Source organism: Arachis hypogaea, chromosome 7 (assembly GCF_003086295.3).
Source record: "Arachis hypogaea cultivar Tifrunner chromosome 7, arahy.Tifrunner.gnm2.J5K5, whole genome shotgun sequence".
Classification (NCBI taxonomy): domain Eukaryota; kingdom Viridiplantae; phylum Streptophyta; class Magnoliopsida; order Fabales; family Fabaceae; genus Arachis; species Arachis hypogaea.
Genome location: NC_092042.1, coordinates 34,829,543 through 34,850,219, shown reverse-complemented (window position 1 = coordinate 34,850,219; position 20,677 = coordinate 34,829,543). Strand labels below are relative to the sequence as shown.

General features: G+C 40.3%; 1 non-coding gene across 1 annotated transcript; it reads right to left on the bottom strand.

The window, feature by feature from the left end:
* Positions 1-6,827: 6,827 nt before the first annotated feature.
* On the bottom strand, positions 6,828-6,931 carry LOC112704852 (small nucleolar RNA R71). Its single transcript, XR_003155453.1, has one exon. It is a non-coding gene; the product is annotated as a small nucleolar RNA R71 (small nucleolar RNA).
* Between the last annotated feature and the right edge of the window lie 13,746 nt (positions 6,932-20,677).

Sequence of the window (20,677 nt, the reverse complement as noted above, 5' to 3'; positions counted from 1 at the left end):
ATTGGGCGCCCTCTTCACATATGACTGTGAGGACTTGGTCCAACCTTTGATCAAAGTTGACCCTTCTAGTGTAAGGGTGTTCATCTCCTTGCATCATGGGCAAGTTGAATGCCAACCTTACATTTTCCGGACTAAAATCCAAGTATTTCCCTCGAACCATAGTAGATAATTCTTTGGATCCGGGTTCACACTTTGATCATGGTTCTTGGTGATCCATGCATTGGCATAGAACTCTTGAACCATCAAGATTCCGACTTGTTGAATGGGGTTGGTAAGAACTTCCCAACCTCTTCTTCGGATCTCATGTCGGATCTCCGGATATTCACTCTTTTTGAGTGAAAAAGGGACCTCGGGGATCACCTTCTTCAAGGCCACAAATTCATAGAAGTGGTCTTGATGCACCCTTGAGATGAATCTCTCCATCTCCCATGACTTGGAGGTAGAAGCTTTTGCCTTCCCTTTTCCCTTTCTAGAGGTTTCTCCGGCCTTGGATGCCATAAATGGTTATGGAAAAACAAAAAGCAATGCTTTTACCACACCAAACTTAAAAGGTTTGCTCGTCCTCGAGCAAAAGAAGAAAGAAGAGAGTAGAAGAAGAAGAAATGAGGAAGAAGGGAATGGCTTTGTGTTCGGCCAAAAGGGGAAGAAGTGGTGTTTAGGTTGTGTGAAAATGAAGGAGTGAAGAAGGGTTTATATAGGAGTGGGGGAGGGGTAGGGTTCGGTCAAGTGAGGGTGGGTTTGGGTGGGAAAGTGGTTTGAATTTGAATGGTGAGGTAGGTGGGGTTTTATGAAGGATGGATGTGAGTGGTGAAGAGAAAGATGGGATTTGATAGGTGAAGGGTTTTTGGGGAAGAGGTGTTGAGGTGATTGGTGAATGGGTGAAGAAGAGAGAGAGTGGTGGGGTAGGTGGGGATCCTGTGGGGCCCACAGATCCTGAGGTGTCAAGGAAAAGTCATCCCTGCACCAAATGGCAAGCAAAAATGCGTTTTTAGCCAATTCTGGCGTTAAACGCCGGGCTGGTGCCCATTTCTGGCGTTTAACGCCAGCTTCTTGCCCTTTTCTGGCGTTTAACGCCAGTCTGGTGCCCCTTTCTGGCGTTAAACGCCCAGAATGGTGCCAGACTGAGCGTTAAACGCCCAACAGCTAGCCTTACTGGCGTTTAAACGCCAGCACGCTCTCCTCCAGGGTGTGCTGTTTTTCTTTCTGTTTTTCATTCTGTTTTTGCTTTTTTCATTGATTTTGTGACTTCTCATGATCATCAACCTACAAAAGACATAAAATAACAAAAGAGAATAAATAAAATATAACATTGGGTTGCCTCCCAACAAGCGCTTCTTTAATGTCAGTAGCTTGACAGAGGACTCTCATGGAGCCTCAGAAATGCTCATAGCAATGTTGGAACCTCCCAACACCAAACTTAGAGTTTGAATGTGGGGGTTCAACACCAAACTTAGAGTTTGGTTGTGGCCTCCCAACACCAAACTTAGAGTTTGACTGTAGGGGCTCTGTTTGGCTCTGTTTTGAGAGAAGCTCTTCATGCTTCCTCTCCATGGTGACAGAGGGATATCCTTGGGCCTTAAACACCAAGGATTCATCATTCACTTGAATGATCAATTCTCCTCTATCAACATCAATCACAGCCTTTGCTGTGGCTAGGAAGGGTCTGCCAAGGATGATGGATTCATCCATGCACTTCCCAGTCTCTAGGACTATGAAATTAGCAGGGATGTAATGGTCTTCAACCTTTACCAGAACATCCTCTACAAGTCCATAAGCTTGTTTTCTTGAGTTGTCTGCCATCTCTAGTGAGATTTTTGCAGCTTGTGCCTCAAAGATCCCTAGCTTCTCCATTACAGAGAGAGGCATGAGGTTTACACTTGATCCTAGGTCACACAAGGCCTTCTTGAAGGTCATGGTGCCAATGGTACAAGGTATTGAAAACCTCCCAGGATCCTGTCTCTTTTGAGGCAGTTTCTGCCTAGACAAGTCATCCAGTTCTTTGGTGAGCAAAGGGGGTTCATCATCCCGAGTCTCATTTCCAAATAACTTGTCATTTAGCTTCATGATTGCTCCAAGGTATTTAGCAACTTGCTCTTCAGTGACATACTCATCCTCTTCAGAGGAAGAATACTCATCAGAGCTCATGAATGGCAGAAGTAAGTCCAATGGAATCTCTATGGTCTCATTTTGAGCCTCAGATTCCCATGGTTCCTCATTGGGGAACTCATTGGAGGCCAGTGGACGTCCATTGAGGTCTTCCTCAGTGGCGTTCACTGCCTCTTCTTCCTCCCAAAATTCGGCCATGTTGATGGCTTTGCACTCTCCTTTTGGATTTTCTTCTGTATTTCTTGGAAGAGTACTAGGAGGGAGTTCAGTAATTCTCTTGCTCAGCTGACGCACTTGTGCCTCCAAATTTCTAATGGAGGACCTTGTTTCAGTCATGAAACTTTGAGTGGTTTTGATTAGATCAGAGACCATGGTTGCTAAGTCAGAGGTGTTCTGCTTAGAACTCTCTGTCTGTTGCTGAGAAGATGATGGAAAAGGCTTGCTATTGCTAAACCTGTTTCTTCCACCATTATTATTATTGAAACCTTGTTGAGGTCTCTGTTGATCCTTCCATGAGAAATTTGGATGATTTCTCCATGAAGGATTATAGGTGTTTCCATAGGGTTCTCCCATGTAATTCACCTCTTCCATTGAAGGGTTCTCAGGATCATAAGCTTCTTCTTCAGATGAAGCTTCTTTAGTACTGCTTGGTGCATTTTGCATCCCAGACAGACTTTGAGAAATCAAATTGACTTGCTGAGTCAATATTTTATTCTGAGCCAATATGGCATTCAGAGTGTCAATCTCAAGAACTCATTTCTTCTGATTAGTCCCATTGTTCACAGGATTCCTTTCAGAAGTGTAGATGAATTGGTTATTTGCAACCATTTCAATGAGTTCTTGAGCTTCAGTAGGCGTCTTCTTCAGATGAAGAGATCCTCCAACAGAGCTATCCAAAGACATCTTGGATAGTTTAGAGAGACCATCATAGAAAATACCTATGATGCTCCATTCAGAAAGCATGTCAGAGGGACACTTTCTGATTAATTGTTTGTATCTTTCCCAAGCTTCATAGAGGGATTCTCCTTCCTTCTGTCTGAAGGTTTGGACTTCCACTCTAAGCTTACTCAATTTTTGAGGTGGAAAGAACTTTGCCAAGAAGGCATTGACTAGCTTTTCCCAAGAGTTCAGGCTTTCTTTAGGTTGTGAGTCCAACCATATTCTAGCTCTGTCTCTTACAGCAAAAGGGAATAGCATAAGTCTGTAGACCTCAGGGTCAACCCCATTAGGCTTAACAGTGTCACAGATTTGCAAGAATTCAGCTAAGAATTGATGAGGATCTTCCAATGGAAGTCCATGGAACTTGCAATTCTGTTGCATTAGAGAAACTTATCAAAGAAGATGGAGTTCAAATTTTGCATTAAGGAATAGTGTTAGTCCATAAATAGAAGGATGTGAGAAGAAGGGAAGTAGTTTTCGAAAATTAGGTAAAAGATTTTGAAAACATTTTTGAAAAACACTAATTGATTTTCGAAAATGAAAGTGGAAAAGAAATCAAGTGATTTTTGAAAAAGATTTTGAATTTAGAAATCAAAAAGATTTGATTGAAAACTATTTTGAAAAAGATGTGGTTAAAAAGATATGATTAGTTTTAAAAAGATGTGATTGAGAAGATATGATTTGAAAAATATTTTAAAAAGATTTGATTTTGAAAATTAAAAACTTGGCTAACAAGAAAAGATATGATTCAAACATTAAACCTTTCTCAACAGAAAAGGCAACATACTTGAAATGTTGAATCAAATCATTAATTGATAGCAAGTATTTTTAAAAATAGAAAGAAATTGATTTTGAAAACATATGATTGAAAAGATATGATTTGAAAAAGATTTGATTTTGAAAAAGTTTGAAAACTGAAAAAAAATCTGCATTAAAAACAAAATCTTCCCTCTTGTGCCATCCTGGCGTTAAACGCCCAGAATGGTGCACATTATGGCGTTTAATGCCCAAAACTATACCCTTTTGGGCGTTAAACGCCCAACCAGGTACCCTGGCTGGCGTTTAAATGCCAGTCTGTCCTTTTTCACTGGGCGTTTTGAATGCCCAGCTTTTTCTGTGTAATTCCTCTGCTGTATGTTTTGAATCTTCAATTCTCTGTATTATTGACTTGAGAAGACACAAATTAAAAATATTTTTGGATTTTTAATAATAAGGAAAAATCAAAATGCAACAAGAATCAAATAACAATGCATGCAAGACACCAGACTTAGCAGTTTGTATACTACTGACACTAATGAGAATGCATATGAGACACACAAAACACTCAAGTCAAGAGAATTTAAAGATTAGAGTAAGAAATCATCAAGAACATCTTGAAGATCACTAAGACACATGAATGAATGCATGCAATTGACACCAAACTTAAAATGAAACACTAGACTCAAACAAGAAACATACAATATTTTTGGATTTTATGATTTTGTAATTTTTTTTTGTGATTTTCGAAAATTAAGTGGAAAAAAAAGATAAAGGTATCAAAATTCTTAATGAGAACTCCAGGAATCATGCAATATTTAGTCTAAGACTCCGGTCCAGGAATTAGACATGGCTTCACAGCCAGCCAAGCTTTCAAAGAAAGCTTCAGTCCAAAACACTAGACATGGCCAAAGGCCAGCCAAGCCTTAGCAGATCACTGCTCCAACAGCAAGATTGATAAAAATCAACAAGCTCTTGTGATGATAAGTTGAAACCTCGGTCCAATGAAATTAGATATGGCTTCACAGCCAGCCAGACTTCAACAAATCATCATGAAACTCTAGAATTCATCTTCAAGAATTCCGAAAAAAAATACCTAATCTAAGCAACAAGATGAACCGTCAGTTGTCCAAACTCAACAATCCCCGGCAACGGCGCCAAAAACTTGGTGCACGAAATTGTGATCAATACTTTTCACAAATCAAATAATCCCCGGTGATGAACCCAAAAACTTGATCTTCAATACCATGGCATAAACACAACTTCGCACAACTAACCAGCAAGTGTACTAGGTCGTCCAAGTAATAAACCTTACGCGAGTAAGGGTCGATCCCATAGAGATTGTTGGTATGAAGCAAGCTATGGTCACCTTGTAAATCTCAGTCAGGCAAACTCAAATGGATATGGGTGATATACGAATAAAACATAAAGAAAAAGATAGAGATACTTATGTAATTCATTGGTGGGAATTTCAGATAAGCGTATGAAGATGCTGTCCCTTCCGTCTCTCTGCTTTCCTACTGTCTTCATCCAATCCTTCTTACTCCTTTCCATGGCAAGCTTAAGCAAGGGTTTCACCGTTGCCAGTGGCTACCTCCCATCCTCTCAGTGGAAATGTTCAACGCACCCTGTCACGGCACGGCTATCCATCTGTCGGTTCTCGATCAGGCCGGAATAGAATCTAGTGATTCTTTTGCGTCTATCACTAACGCCTCGCCTTCAGGAGTTTGAAGCACGTCACAGTCATTCAATCATTGAATCCTACTCAGAATACCACAGACAAGGTTAGACCTTCCGGATTCTCTTGAATGCCGCCATCAGTTCTAGCCTATACCACGAAGACTCTGATCTCACGGAATGGCTGGCTCGTTTGTCAGGCGAGCACTCGGTTGTCAGGCGATCAACCATGCATCGTGTATCAGGAATCCAAGAGATATTCACCCAATCGAAGGTAGAACGGAGGTGGTTGTCAGTCACACGTTCATAGGTGAGAATGATGATGAGTGTCACGGATCATCACATTCATCAAGTTGAAAAACAAGTGATATCTTAGAACAAGAACAAGCGGAATTGAATAGAAGAACAATAGTAATTGCATTAATACTCGAGGTACAGCAGAGCTCCACACCTTAATCTATGGTGTGTAGAAACTCCACCGTTGAAAATACATAAGAAGAAGGTCTAGGCATGGCCGAATGGCCAGCCTCCCAAAGAGGGTTCAATCATCAAAACATGATCAAAAGATCTAAAGATTGAAAGATCTCCCAATACAATAGTAAAAGGTCCTACTTATAGAAAACTAGTAGCCTAGGGTGTACAGAGATGAGTAAAATGACATAAAAATCCACTTCCGGGCCCACTTGGTGTGTGCTTGGGCTGAGCATTGAAGCATTTTCGTGTAGAGACTCTTCTTGGAGTTAAACGCCAGCTTTTGTGCCAGTTTGGGCGTTTAACTCCCACTTTGGTGCCAGTTCCGGCGTTTAACGCTGGAAATCTTGAGGGTGACTTTGAACGCCGGTTTGGGCTATCAAATCTTGAGCAAAGTATGGACTATCATATATTGCTGGAAAGCCCAGGATGTCTACTTTCCAACGCCGTTGAGAGCGCGCCAATTGGGCTTCTGTAGCTCCAGAAAATCGGCTTCGAGTGCAGGGATGTCAGAATCCAACAGCATCTGCAGTCCTTTTTAGTCTCTGAATCAGATTTTTGCTCAGGTCCCTCAATTTCAGCCAGAAAATACCTGAAATCACACAAAAACACACAAACTCATAGTAAAGTCCAGAAAAGTGAATTTTAACTAAAAACTAATAAAAATATACTAAAAACTAACTAGATCATACTAAAAACATACTAAAAATAATGCCAAAAGCGTACAAATTATCCGCTCATCACTCATGCTTTTCCCTTTTGCTGTAAGAGACAGAGCTAGAACATGGTTGGACTCACAACCTAAGGATAGCCTAGACTCTTGGGATAAGCAGGTCACGGCCTTCTTGGCTAAGTTCTTTCCTCCTCAAAAGCTTAGCAAGCTTAGAGTGGATGTTTAGACCTTCAAACAAAAAGATGGTGAATCCCTCTATGAAACTTGGGAAAGATACAAACAGATGACCAAAAGATGTCCTTCTGACATGTTTTCAGAATGAACCATGATAGATATATTCTATTATAGTCTATTTGAGTTTTCTAAAATGTCATTAGACCATTCTGCAGGTGGATCCATTCACCTAAAGAAAATGCCTGCAGAAGCTCAAGAACTTATTGACATGGTTGCAAACAACCAATTCATGTACACTTCTGAGAGGAATTCCGTGAATAATGGGACGCCTCAAAGGAAGGGAGTTCTTGAAATTGATGCTCTGAATGCCATCTTGGCTCAGAACAAAATGTTGAATCATCAAGTCAACATGATTTCTCAAAGTTTGAATGGATGGCAAAATGCATCCAACAGTACTAAAGAGGCATCTTCTGAAGAAGAAGCTTATGATCCTGAAAACCCTGCAATGGCAAAGGTAAATTACATGGGTGAACCTTATGGAATCACCTATAATTCTTCATGGAGAAATCATCCAAATTTCTCATGGAGGGATTAACAAAAGCCTCAACAAGGCTTTAATAATGGTGGAAGAAACAGGCTCAACAATAGCAAGCCTTTTCCAATCATCTTCTCAGCAATAGATAGAGAATTCTGAGCAAAATACCTCTAACTTAGCAAATATAGTCTCTGATCTGTCCAAAGCCACTTTAAGTTTCATGAGTGAAACAAGGTCCTCCATCAGAAATCTGGAGGCACAAGTGGGCCAACTGAGTAAGAAAGTCACTGAAACTCCTCCTAGTACTCTCCCAAGCAATACTGAAAAAAATCCAAAAAGAGAGTGCAAGGCCATTGATATAATCAATATAGCTGAACCTAGAGAGGAAGGAGAGGACGTGAATCCCAATGAGGAAGACCTCATGGGACGTCTCTCAAGCAAGAAGGAGTTCCTTATTGAGGACCCAAAGGAAACTGAGGCTCATATAGAGACCATAGGGATTCCATTAAACCTCCTTCTGCCATTCATGAGCTCTAAAGACTATTCTTCCTCTGAAGAGGATGAAGATGTAACTGGAGAGCAAGTTGCTCAATATCTAGGAGCTATCATAAAACTGAATGCCAAGTTATTTGGTAATGAGAGTTGGGAAGGTGAACCTCCCTTGCTCATTAGTGAACTAGATACCTGGGTTCAGCAAACTTTACCTCAAAAGAGACAAGATCCTGGCAAATTCGTAATACCCTGTACCATAGGCACCATGACCTTTGAAAAAGCTCTGTGTGACCTAGGATCAGGCATGAATCTTATGCCACTCTCTATAATGGAGAAGCTGGGGATCATTGAGGTACAACCTACCATATTTTCATTGCAAATGGCAGATAAGTCAGTAAGACAAGCTTATAGATTGGTAGAGGACGTGTTGGTAAAGGTTGAAGGCCTTTACATCCCTACTGATTTCATAATCTTAGACACTAGGAAGGAGGAGGATGAATGCATCATCCTTGGAAGACCTTTCCTAGCCACAGCAGGAGCTGTGATAGATGTTAACAGAGGAGAATTAGTCCTTCAATTGAATAGAGACTACCTTGTGTTTAAGGCTCAAGGATCTTCTTCTTTAACAATAGAGAGGAAGCATGAAAAGCTTCTCTCAGTACAGAGTCAAACAAAGCCCCCACAATCAAACTCTAAGTTTGGTGTTGAGAGGCCACAGACAAACTCTAAATTTGGTGTTGAATCCCCACATTCAAACTCTAAGTTTGGTGTTGGGAGTCTACAACATTAACCTGATCACCTGTGAAGCTCCATGAGAGCCCACTGTCAAGTTATTGACATTAAAGAAGCACTTATTGGGAGGCAACCCAATTTTTATTTATCTAATTTTATTTTATTTTCATTATTATTTTATGTTTTCTTAGGTTCACGATCATGTGGAGTCACGAAAAAAATATTAAAATTAAAAACATAATCCAAAAACAGCAGAAGAAAAATCACACCCTGGAGAAAGGACTTACTGGCGTTTAAACGCCAGTAAGGAGCATCTGGCTGGTGTTCAAAGCCAGAACAGAGCATGGATCTGGCATTGAATGCCAGAAACAAGCAGCATCCTGGCGTTTGAACGCCAGGAATATACCCTGAGGAGACCTGGCGTTGAACGCCAGAAACAAGCATGGAACTGGCGTTCAACGCCAGAAACATGCTGCATATGGGCGTTGAACGCCCAGAACATGCATCACCTCGGCGTTTAAATGCCATAATTGCATTCAAAGGCATTGTACATGCCTAATTGGTGCAGGGATGTAAATCCTTGACACCTTAGGATCTGTGGACCCTACAGGATCATCTCAGGATCTGTGGACCCCACAGGATCCCCACCTACCATATTCTCCCCTCTTCTCAACATGCATCCTCTCTTTCCAATAAACACTCTTCCCCAAAACCCTTCAACGCCAGAACAGAGCATGGATCTGGCGCTGAATGCCAGAAACAAGCAACATCCTGACGTTCAAACGCCAAGAATGCACCCTGAGGAGAGCTGGCGCCATAAACATGCTACACATGGGCGTTGAACGCCCAGAACGTGCACCACTTCGGCGTTCAAACGCCAGAATGGTATGCTAAGGCATTTTACATGCCTAATTGGTGCAGGGATGTAAATCCTTGACACCTCAGGATCTGTGGACCCCACAGGATCATCTCAGGATCTGTGGACCCCATAAAATCCCCACCTCATAGGATCCCCACCTACCTCACCCTCTTTCTCTCCATTCACGGTCATCCCTTCTATTTTTCACCACTCACATCCATCCATCTCTTGCTCACCCAAATCCACCCTACATAGCCGAATACCCACCTCTCTCCCTCTCCCCCATATCTTCTTCTTCTTCCTCTATTCTTTCTTCTTTTTCTCGAGGGCGAGCAACATTCTAAGTTTGGTGTGGTAAAACCATAGCTTTTTGGTTTTCCATAACTATTGATGGCACCTAAGGCCAGAGAAACCTCAAAAAAAAAGAAGAAAAAGGGAAGACAATTGCTTCCACCTCTGAGTCATGGGAGATGGAGAGATTCATCTCAAGGGTCTATAGCTCAATGGTAGAACATTTGACTGCAAATCAAGAGATCCCTGAGATACCTCAGGGGATACATTTTCCTTTACATAATTATTGGGAGCATCTAAAGGATAGAGCACCAAAATCACTAGGGATCATGCAACAGAAGCAAGGAAGAGACATAGAGAAGCTCAAAGAGCACCATTGGTTCTTCAAGAGGAGGACGCCACCCTCACTAAGGTGGACTCATTCCTTAATCTCCTTGTTCTTATCTCTGTTTTTCGATTTTTATGCTATATGTATGTTTATGTTTTGTGTCTCTACTTCATGATCATTAGTATGTAGTAACTATGTCTTAAAGCTATGAATAAATTCCATAAATCCTTCACCTCTCTTAAATGAAAAATTTTTTTAAATTCAAAAAGAACAAGAAGTACATGAATTTCGAAGTCATCCTTGAATTTAGTTTAATTATATTGATGTGGTGATAATACTTTTTGTTTTTCTGAATGAAAGCTTGAACAGTGCATAATTTTGATCTTGTTGTTTATGAATGTTAAAATTGTTGGCTCTTCAAAGAATGATGAACAAAGAGAAATGTTATTTATGATCTGAAAAATCATGAAATTGATTCTTGAAGCAAGAAAAAGCAGTGAAAAACAAAAGCTTGCGAAAAAATTATTGGCGAAAAAAATTTAGAAAGAAAAAGAAAAAGCAAGCAGAAAAAGCCAATAGCCCTTAAAACCAAAAGGCAAGGGTAAAAAGGATCCAAGGCTCTGAGCATCAATGGATAGGAGGGCCCAAGGAAATAAAATCCAGGCCTAAGCGGCTAAATCAAGCTGTCCCTAACCATGTGCTTGTGGCATGTAGGTCCAAGTGAAAAACTTGAGACTGAGTGGTTAAAGTCGTGATCCAAAGCAAAAAAGAGTGTGCTTAAGAGCTCTGGACACCTCTAACTGAGGACTCTAGCAAAGTTGAGTCATAATCTGAAAAGGTTCACCCAGTCATGTGTCTGTGGCATTTATGTATCCGGTGGTAATACTGGAAAACAAAATGCTTAGGGCCACGGCCAAGACTCATAAAAGTAGCTGTGTTCAAGAATCAACATACTTAACTAGGAGAATCAATAACACTATCCGAAATTCTAAGTTCCTAGAGAAGCCAATCATTCTGAACTTCAAAAGAAAAAGTGAGATGTCAAAACTGTTCAGAAGCAAAAAACTACAAGTCCCGCTCATCTAATTAGAATTAATATTCAATGATATTTTGGAATTTATCGTATATTCTCTTCTTTTTATCCTAATTGATTTTCAGTTTCTTGGGGACAAGCAACAATTTAGGTTTGGTGTTGTGATGAGCGGATAATTTATACGCTTTTTGGCATTGTTTTTAGGAAGTTTTTAGCATGATCTAGTTACTTTTAGGGATGTTTTTATTAGTTTTTATGCTAAATTCACATTTCTGGACTTTACTATGAGTTTGTGTGTTTTTTTGTGATTTTAGGTATTTTCTGGCTAAAATTGAGGGACCTGAGCAAAACTCTGATAGGAGGCTGACAAAGGATTGTTGATGCTGTTGGAATCTGACCTCCCTTCACTCGAAATGGATTTTCTGGAGCTACAGAACTCCAAATGGCGCGCTCTCAAGGGCGTTGGAAAGTAGACATCTAGGGCTTTCTAGCAATATTTAATCGTACATACATTATTCGTGATTAGATGACATAAACTGGCTCTCAATGCCAGTTCCATGCTGCATTCTGGAGTCAAACGCTAGAAACACGTCACGAACTAGAGTTGAACGCCCAAAACACGTTACAACTTGGCGTTCAACTCCAAGAGAAGCCTCAACTCGTGGATAGATCAAGCTCAACCCAAGCACACACCAAGTGGGCCTCGGAAGTGGATTTATGCATCAATTACTTACTTCTGTAAACCGTAGTAGCTAGTTTAGTATAAATAGAACTTTTTACTAGTTTATTAAGAGTCTTTTGATCATTCGGTCTTGTGACCACGTTTGGGGGCTGGCCATTCGGCCATGCCTGGACTTTTCACTTATGTATTTTCAACGGTGGAGTTTCTACACACCATAGATTAAGGGTGTGGAGCTCTGCTGTACCTCAAGTTTCAATGCAATTACTATTATTTTCTATCCAATTCGATTTATTCCTGTTCTAAGATATTCGTTGCACTTCAACTTGATGAATGTGATGATCCGTGACACTCATCATCATTCTCACCTATGAACGCGCGTGACTGACAATCACTTCCGTTCTACCTTAGACCGGGCGCATATCTCTTGGATTCCTTAATCAGAATCTTCGTGGTATAAGCTAGAATTTATGGCGGCATTCATGGGAATCCAGAAAGTACAACCTTGTCTGTGGTATTCCGAGTAGGATTCCAGGATTGAATGGCTGTGACGAGCTTCAAACTCCTGAAGGCTGGGCGTTAGTGACAGACACAAAAGAATCACTGGATTCTACTCCAACATGATTGAGAACCGACAGATGATTAGCCGTGCTATGATAGAGCATTTGGACCTTTTTCACTGAGAGGATGGGATGTAGCCATTGACAACAGTGATACCCTACATATATCTTGACATGGAAAGGAGTAAGAAGGATTGGATAAATGTAATAAGAAAGTAGAGATTCGGAAGGAACACAACACCTCCATGCACCTATCTGAAATTTCCACCATTGGATTACATGAGTAACTTTATCTTTATTTTCTGTTTATTTTATTTATCTTTTAAATATCTAATCCAATCATATTTAAATCAGCCTGACTGAGATTTACAAGATGACCATAGATTGCTTCATACCAACAATCTCCGTGGGATCGACCCTTACTCACGTAAGGTATTACTTGGACAACCCAGTGCACTTGCTGGTTAGTTGTGCGGAGTTGTGACTAAGTGTAATTCACGTGTGAGAGCTACCAAATTATTGGAGCCATTGTTGATGATCACAAATCTGTGCACCATCATTCTCACCTATGAACGCGTGACTGACAACCACTTCCGTTCTACCTCAGACCCGGTGCATATCTCTTGGATTCCTTAATCAGAATCTTCGTGGTATAAGCTAGATTGATGGCGGCATTCATGAGAATCTGGAAAGTCTAAACCTTGTCTGTGGTATTCCGAGTAGGATTCAGGGATTGAATGACTGTGACGAGCTTCAAACTCGCGATTGTTGGGCGTGATGACAAACGCAAAAGAATTAAGGGATTATATTCCAATATGATCGAGAACCGACAGATGATTAGCCGTGCCGTGACAGAGCATTTGGACCTTTTTCACTGAGAGGATGAGATGTAGCCATTGACAATGGTGATGCCCTACATACAGCTTGGCATGGAAAGGAATAAGAAGGATTGAAGGAAGGCAGTAGGAAAGCAGAGATCCAACAGGGACAAGCATCTCCATACACTTATCTGAAATTCCCACCATTGAATTACATAAGTAACTCTATCTTTATTTTCTACTTTATTTACTATTCGAAAACTCCATAACATTTATTATCTGCCTAACTGAGATTTACAAGATGACCATAGCTTGCTTCATACTAACAATCTCCGTGGGATCGACCCTTACTTACGTAAGGTATTACTTGGACGACCCAGTGCACTTGCTGGTTAGTTGTGCGGAGTTGTGACTAAGTGTGATTCACGTTTGAGAGCGCTACCAAGTTTTTGGCACCATTGTTGATGATCACAATTTCATGCACCAAGCCACGTGAGAGTATCGGCGCATACGCGCCATGTGCGCGTGCGCGTCGATTGGCACATTCTTCATCCGCGCGGACGTGTCATGTACGCGTGCGCGTCTCTATGCAAAATCACTTTTACGCGTGCACGCCCATCGATGCATTCCCAATTCTTATTTCCTCATGCATTCTCCACTTTGCATGCTTTTATCCTCATTTCTTCCATCCGATAATTGCCTTACGAACCTGAAATCACTCAACAAACACATCAAGGCATCAAATGGAATTAAAGTGAGTTAAAATCACCAATTTAAGGTCCTAAAAAGCATGTTTTTACACTTAAGCACAATTCAAGGGAGAATTACAAAACCATGCTATTTTATTGAATAAATATGGGAAAAGGTGAATAAATCCCCTAAAATAAGCATAAGATAAACCACGAAATCGGGGTTTATCAAATCTCCCCACACTTAAACTAAGCATGTCCTCATCCTAAAATCAAGAAAGAAGCAAAAGGGTATCAACATTTATTCAATGCAAACTAACTAAGTGCAGCCTATCTATATGCAATCTATCTATATGAAAGCATCCACTTGGTCAAAACAAGTCAATTTCCAAGAATACATATACAAGCACAAGGGCTAAGGCAATAGCAATCAAATCAACCCACAATTGAATTGAATCATTGAAAGATTTTACGAACTTGAAAGAAAAGATGATCATGGGTGGAGACATGTAATTGAGCGATCGAACCCTCACCGGATGTGTATCCGCTCTAGGCACTCAAGTGTATGGGGTTGATTCACTCAATTCTCCCCTAATCATGCTTTCCAAGATTTGTTTTTCATCTAACAATCAACAATTTTTATGCATGCATACAAATATCATGAGGGCTTTCCATAGGTTGTAATGGGGCTAGGGTCAAGGTAGGATGCATATGGTCAAGTGGACTAGAATTTGAATCTATGATTAACCTAAGCTTCCCACCTAACCTATATAACAACCTATACAATTCAAGGCTAACCTAACCACCCATTCTTCACTTTTTCACACACTCATGCATTCTCTTTTGATCATCACACATATGCATTGATTTTTTTTTATTGAACCTTGAACTTTGGGGCATTTTGTCCCCCTTTTATTGCTTTTCTTTTTCTTCCTTTTTATATATATATATATATATATATATATATATATATATTCTTTTTTTTTGCTTTTTCTATCATTTTTTCAAACTTTTTACAAGAACATCAATGCATAAGGTTAATAAATTTAATCTATACATGAGCATGCACCCAATTCCCAAATATGGAGATACAAAACACCTTTTTATCTCAACCAATGTTCCCAATTCTTCCCAAACTTGAATAATAAACACTCTCACTAGCCTAAGCTAATCAAAGATCCAAACAAGGGACTTTTATTGTTTTTCACTTTAGGCTTGTAATGTGCTACAATAAACAACAATTGGGTTAAGCATAGGCTCAAAATTGGCTAACAATGGAGAGTAAAATGTGGGCTATTTGGGTAAGTGAGCTAATGAAACAATGGCTCAATCATATAAGTGCATGTATACATAAAATAATGGACATATAGAGTTAAACAAATCAAATATTACAATCATAGAAAGAGAATAATGCACACAAGAATGAAAATAAGTGGTTATATGATGTAACCACACAGTTAGGCTCAAATCTCACTTGCTTGTGTTTTTAGCTCAAAAACATGATCCACAATTGTATAATTCAAGCAAGTTCTAAAAAAATTTTTCAATCAATTAGGGTGCCCTATAGATAAAATTCTTGAAAAATTTTATTATTTTGACTAAGCTTAATATATACATATGCAATGCAAAAATAGGAAAAATGCAAATAAAAATCCTAAAAACCTAAAATGAAATGCAAAAGTGTTAGGATTAGAAATTTGTCACCCAAAATCGCTGATTGGTCGGACAACCTCCCCACACTTAAAAGTTTGCACCGTCCTCGGTGCATCCAAAGATGAGCAAGGGGGTACGGCGACCTTCCTAGTTGCCACCTCCAGTTGGTGGGTTAACCGGTTGCTACATGTCCTTTTCCTACTTCCATTGTTTCTTATGATGACTTATCCTGAAAATAGAAAACAGGAGATAATAAGACAAGTAAATGCACAAGCAAGGAAGCATGGATTGTTGGAATGAGGTAATTCACTAGAATTGAGTGAGTGAATTATGTGACATTGATGAAAATAGGCGTGTGGGTTCTAACTTGCATGCGGTTTAGAACTCACACCCTAGTATTTAAAAATCATGTCACAATTATACAAAAGAAAACTTGCACTTCACTCATTCTAGTGTGCTTGAGATACTTTAAAAGACTTGTAGGCTAAAACAACCTAACAAGTAGTGAAGAAGCATAAAAGCATTCAAGCAAAAATCAAGCAATTGTGAAATTGGATAGTGCATGGACATTGATTGATGTGTAGGTAGTCCAAGTGAACAAAATGGTATATAAAACTCACACAACAATCAATGACACATATTGAAGTTGCTGCAACACCTAAGTGACATAGAGGTGAAACACATGGATGCTATGGAACTTAGGAAAAAGAGGATAGAAGTGAAAATCAATCACATAGCAAGCATGGTCCACAAAGCTTTACAAAGCTCAAAAATATGTCACTAGGTAAGCTTTCGATCTAATTTCACAACTCTACAATCTCAATGCATGAAATAAGTGATGTGAATAAGGGTAAACCATAAACAAGCATCACCTAAAAAAATGCAATGATAATATACAATTGCCTAACAATAGATGACGAATGCATGGTGGCCAAAACATGCAATTCAAAAGAGTTAAGAAGCTTAAAGGCAATGTAACATTCACTTGGTGTTCACAAATGTTAAACATGAAAACTCAAAATCAAGTGACAAAATATAACCTCAACAAAGAAATTCAACAATGAAAATTAAAAATAATGATGTTAAAATAACATCTCATCAATAATCAGCAGCAAGAAATAGTAAACAATATTAATAATCCAACACTTATAAAGAAAAATAGAAAACAAAAATTAAACTAACTAACTAAAAGAAGTGGTGTTACATGATATTTGGTATTGTTGGATGGTGTTTGAAGGGTGGAAAGAAAATAAGAGAAGAAAAGAAGCTGGGTGAAACAGGGGTAATCCACGCGTGCGCGTCATATGCGTGTAAGCGTGGATTGATGAAATGGTCGCGTCGCGTACGCGCAAGGTATGCGTGCGCGTCAATGGGTTATTCCGCAAACGACGCGTACACGTGAAGTGTGCGTACGCATGTATTGGGCACACAGTTGGCACACTTCAGGCACAACTCACGGGTGAATGTATGTGAAGTGGAAAACTTCAATCCATGCATACGCGTGCATGACGCGTACGCGTGGATGGTTGAAATTACTTGGGTCACGCGTACGCATGGAGTGTGCGTGAGCATGGATGGTGCTCTGTTTTTCAAAATTTTTCTATGTTTTTGCACCAAACCAAGCATTCCAAACCTCCAAACAACTACCAAAACATCATAAAACCTTATTTAACATACTAAACTCCCAAATAAACATATCTAACCAAACAAAACATAAAATTAAACTAATTAGTAGAAATATTTACAAAAAGAAAAAAGGAAAGATGTTACCATGGTGGGGTGTCTCCCACTTAGCATTTTGGTTTATTATCCTTAAGTTGGACTTATGGGGAGCTCTTATCAAGGTGGCTTGTGCTTGAATCCATCCTTGAACATCCACCAATGCTTGGACTTCCATTGTGCTTCATCATTCAAAGTTACTATCTCCAAGCTTTGATGGAGTTCTTCACAAACCATGGACTCCCAAAGTTGATTCTCCTTGTGTGATCCGGGATCCCACACTTTATTTTCACACCCGTCCTTGAGTTGATCATGGTGATTTTCTCCGTGTGGCAAGAGAGATGAATCCTCATGGAAGCACCAAACTATCCTCCTAAACCATCGAATTGAGCACTAGCCCAACCCTTGCTCCTTGAAGCTTCAACCATAATGATCCTAGACTTACAACGCCAACCACTAAACATCCTCCTCTTACACTTAATTTCGCAAAGCGCCCTAAGTTGGCCATCCGTCTCAAGCAAACCAAATTCAAGTGGGATAATAGAGCTAAGAGCTAGAAGTTTTACCCACTTAAATAAAGGATTGGATGACAACCAAGGTGAAGGAATTCCCAATGATCTTGACAAGGCGCGCTCTACTCCCGTCCATCCTCTTCTAGAGGCTTCCACCGCATGGCAAGCTTTTTCAAGTTCCTTCTCTTGCCAAGCCTCCTCAAGTTCAAGCTCTTCCCTATCACTCAAATCATAAATAGGAGGTTAAGTGAAGTCTACCTCCTCATCAATTCCGAGCATAGTGGGGAAGGATTCTTCAAGCTTAAAAGGATCATATGTTGGTATGGAATCATCATAAATAGGATGACCTATTTCTTGGGTCACTTCTTTCAATTCTTCAATCACATTGTGCCTTGGAGGTTGTGCACTCTCCTCCTCAACATCAACTTCAATCTCCATGGAAGAAGCCTTTCAATTTGTGATTCCTCTATGTACTCAACATATCCTAAGGTGCCAACCACTACTTCCTTTGGTTCAATCATCTCTACCTTCTCCTCTTGTTGCACTTCTTGATTTGACTCCTCTTCTTCATCTTGGAGCTTCAAGTTCATTCCCTCACTAAGCTCCTTGGGTGCTTCTCCACATTCAACAATGGGAGTGCCTTGATCGCATAAGCTTAGGCGGGATGAGACTATATTGCCAATGGCTTCTACCATGATAACCATTTTGGCTCTTATCTCCTTGAACTTCTTTTTATCTTCCTCTTGTTGCCTTAAGATATGAGATTCAAGATCTCTCAATTCTAGCATGAGAGCCTCATTGGGAGGTGGTGGTGGAAGAGAGGATTCATTGTTTAAGGGAAGGGTATTATAGTTGGAAGGTGGTTCATATTGGCAAAATTCTTGAGGTGGTGTGTATGGACTTTGTGATTCATGGGAGTATGGGTGTTGGAGTGGTGGTGGCTCTAGATATGGTTCATATGGTGGTTGGAATGGTGGGTATGGGTTGGGGTCATATGAAGGTGAATGATGGTATGAGGCTTGTGAGTATGGTTGAGGGTTATGTTGAGGAGGGGGTTCATATGGATATGATGATTGTGGTTGACAACCACAATGAGGGTCATCACATACATTAGATTGGTATACATCAAGATTTGAATTGTACCCACAAGAAGCCGGAAGAGGTTGTTGCCAAGAAGGTTATCCATAAGCTTGGGGCTCCTCCCATCTTTGATTTCCAAATCCTTGATGAATGTTGTCATTTTAATTTCCATCTCCTACAACATAGTTGTAACCATGCTTGTTTCGAGGGTTACCTGAAACTGTAGGTCGATCTCGGATGAGATCTTCTGTACTGGTCGGAGCTGTTGTGTCCGACTTGTTTGGTGGTGGTGCTGATCTTTCGTCCCCGGAGGGTGGGGGGTACCTGCAAGGGACTCCGATGCTTAAGTTAGCAAGGGTATTAAGCAGGTATTGAGTAGAATCAGAGTATGAGTTATACCTGGGTGCTCCAGTGTATTTATAATGGTGAGATGTGGCCTTCTGTGGATAAGATAAGTTAGTTATCTTATCTTATCTTATCTTTAAGTGAGGTCATCTTTATCTTTAAGGGAACCGCCCTTCTCTCTGTAGGCTTGGGCCGCCTTAGGATTTGGGGAGTGTTCCTCTATTTGGGCCCTTTGTTTGGGCTTTCCTGTGACCTGGCCGAGCTCTTTGAAAAGAGGTCGGGTTGTCCTGACCTGAAGAGGTCGGTCGCTTTGCCTGCAGAACATCCCGGGTCGGACAGCTCGACCCAGGGTATGAACAGTGCCCCTGCTTGAGCTCGGTCTTCTCTTTTTGAGGTCGAGTCCTTGACTTCGGTCCTTCTTTGGTGAAGCCGAACTCAAGCATTTTGTCGATTCCTTTGCAGCAGCTTTTGAATGTAGAACGTTTCCTCTAAAGGCACGCGCTTTTATATCGACATTTTTGGGAATGTGCGAGGGTTTAATGCTTTCCTTAATTTTAGCATTAATTGCCCCGTTTCCTTTTGGCTCTTTATTTTAAATCTCTTAATAAAAAAAATGGTTTCTCTTCTTCACTTCTTCTCCGTAACTCCTCCCTTTATTCTCTCGTTTTTCTGTTTCTCTCATCTGCTCTCTGTCTTTCACTTGCTTCTTCTACTTTTCTCGTGTTTGTGGCGTCGCTTGGTGTTCTTCTTGGCAGCCTTTATCCCTGCGCTTCCACTCTTCCTCGAAGCTTCTTTCGTTTCCAGGTTAGTCTCATTTTGCATTTTGTTTTTGGCTTTTGCGATGAAGTTTTCCTTTTGATTTTCTTTTTGGAGAAAGTTTAGATTTTTCTATTTTTATCGTGCTTGACTTTGTTGCATGCTCCGAAATTTTCTTTGTTTTTGGTGTATACCTTTCGCTGCTTGGATCTTTTTCTTTTGCATGTTGCCGCCGTTTCTGTTTGTGCCTTGGCTTGATGATTTTTGCTTGATTTTGAAAAGTTTGTGCCTTTGCCTTTTTTCCATTGGCCTTTTTGGTGTTCTGATAAACTGTAGTAGTAGTGTTGGTAAACTGTAGGAGCATTGCTTTTCCTGATAAACTGTAGAAGGGTGGATTTTTTGCGTTTTTCTCTTCTTTTGCTTTCTTTTCTGGACTTTATTCTGATGAGTGCCGAGATGTAGATTGTAGAAACGATTTTGAGGACCCTTCTTGTTTACTGCCTCCAAGGGATGCTCCAAGACTTCTTCTCTTGAGTCTTGGGGTTTTTCCCTTTTTTGGTTAATTCGTCCGTTTGAGATGTTTCGACCCATGTCCGGGATGTTTTTAAGTAATCCACTCTTCTTTTCTTTTTGTAGGATTTAGTTGGCCTCATGTCTTCCCGAAATAACGTTGTAGAGATGCCTTCCCAGGTTCCTGCGGGTATGGCCGATTGGGTGGACTCCATGGTTCTCCTGTGTGTCTCACTGGCTGATTCTGAGTTTTGTGCTCAGCTTAGACAGTTTCATAGTGTCTGTAGCAA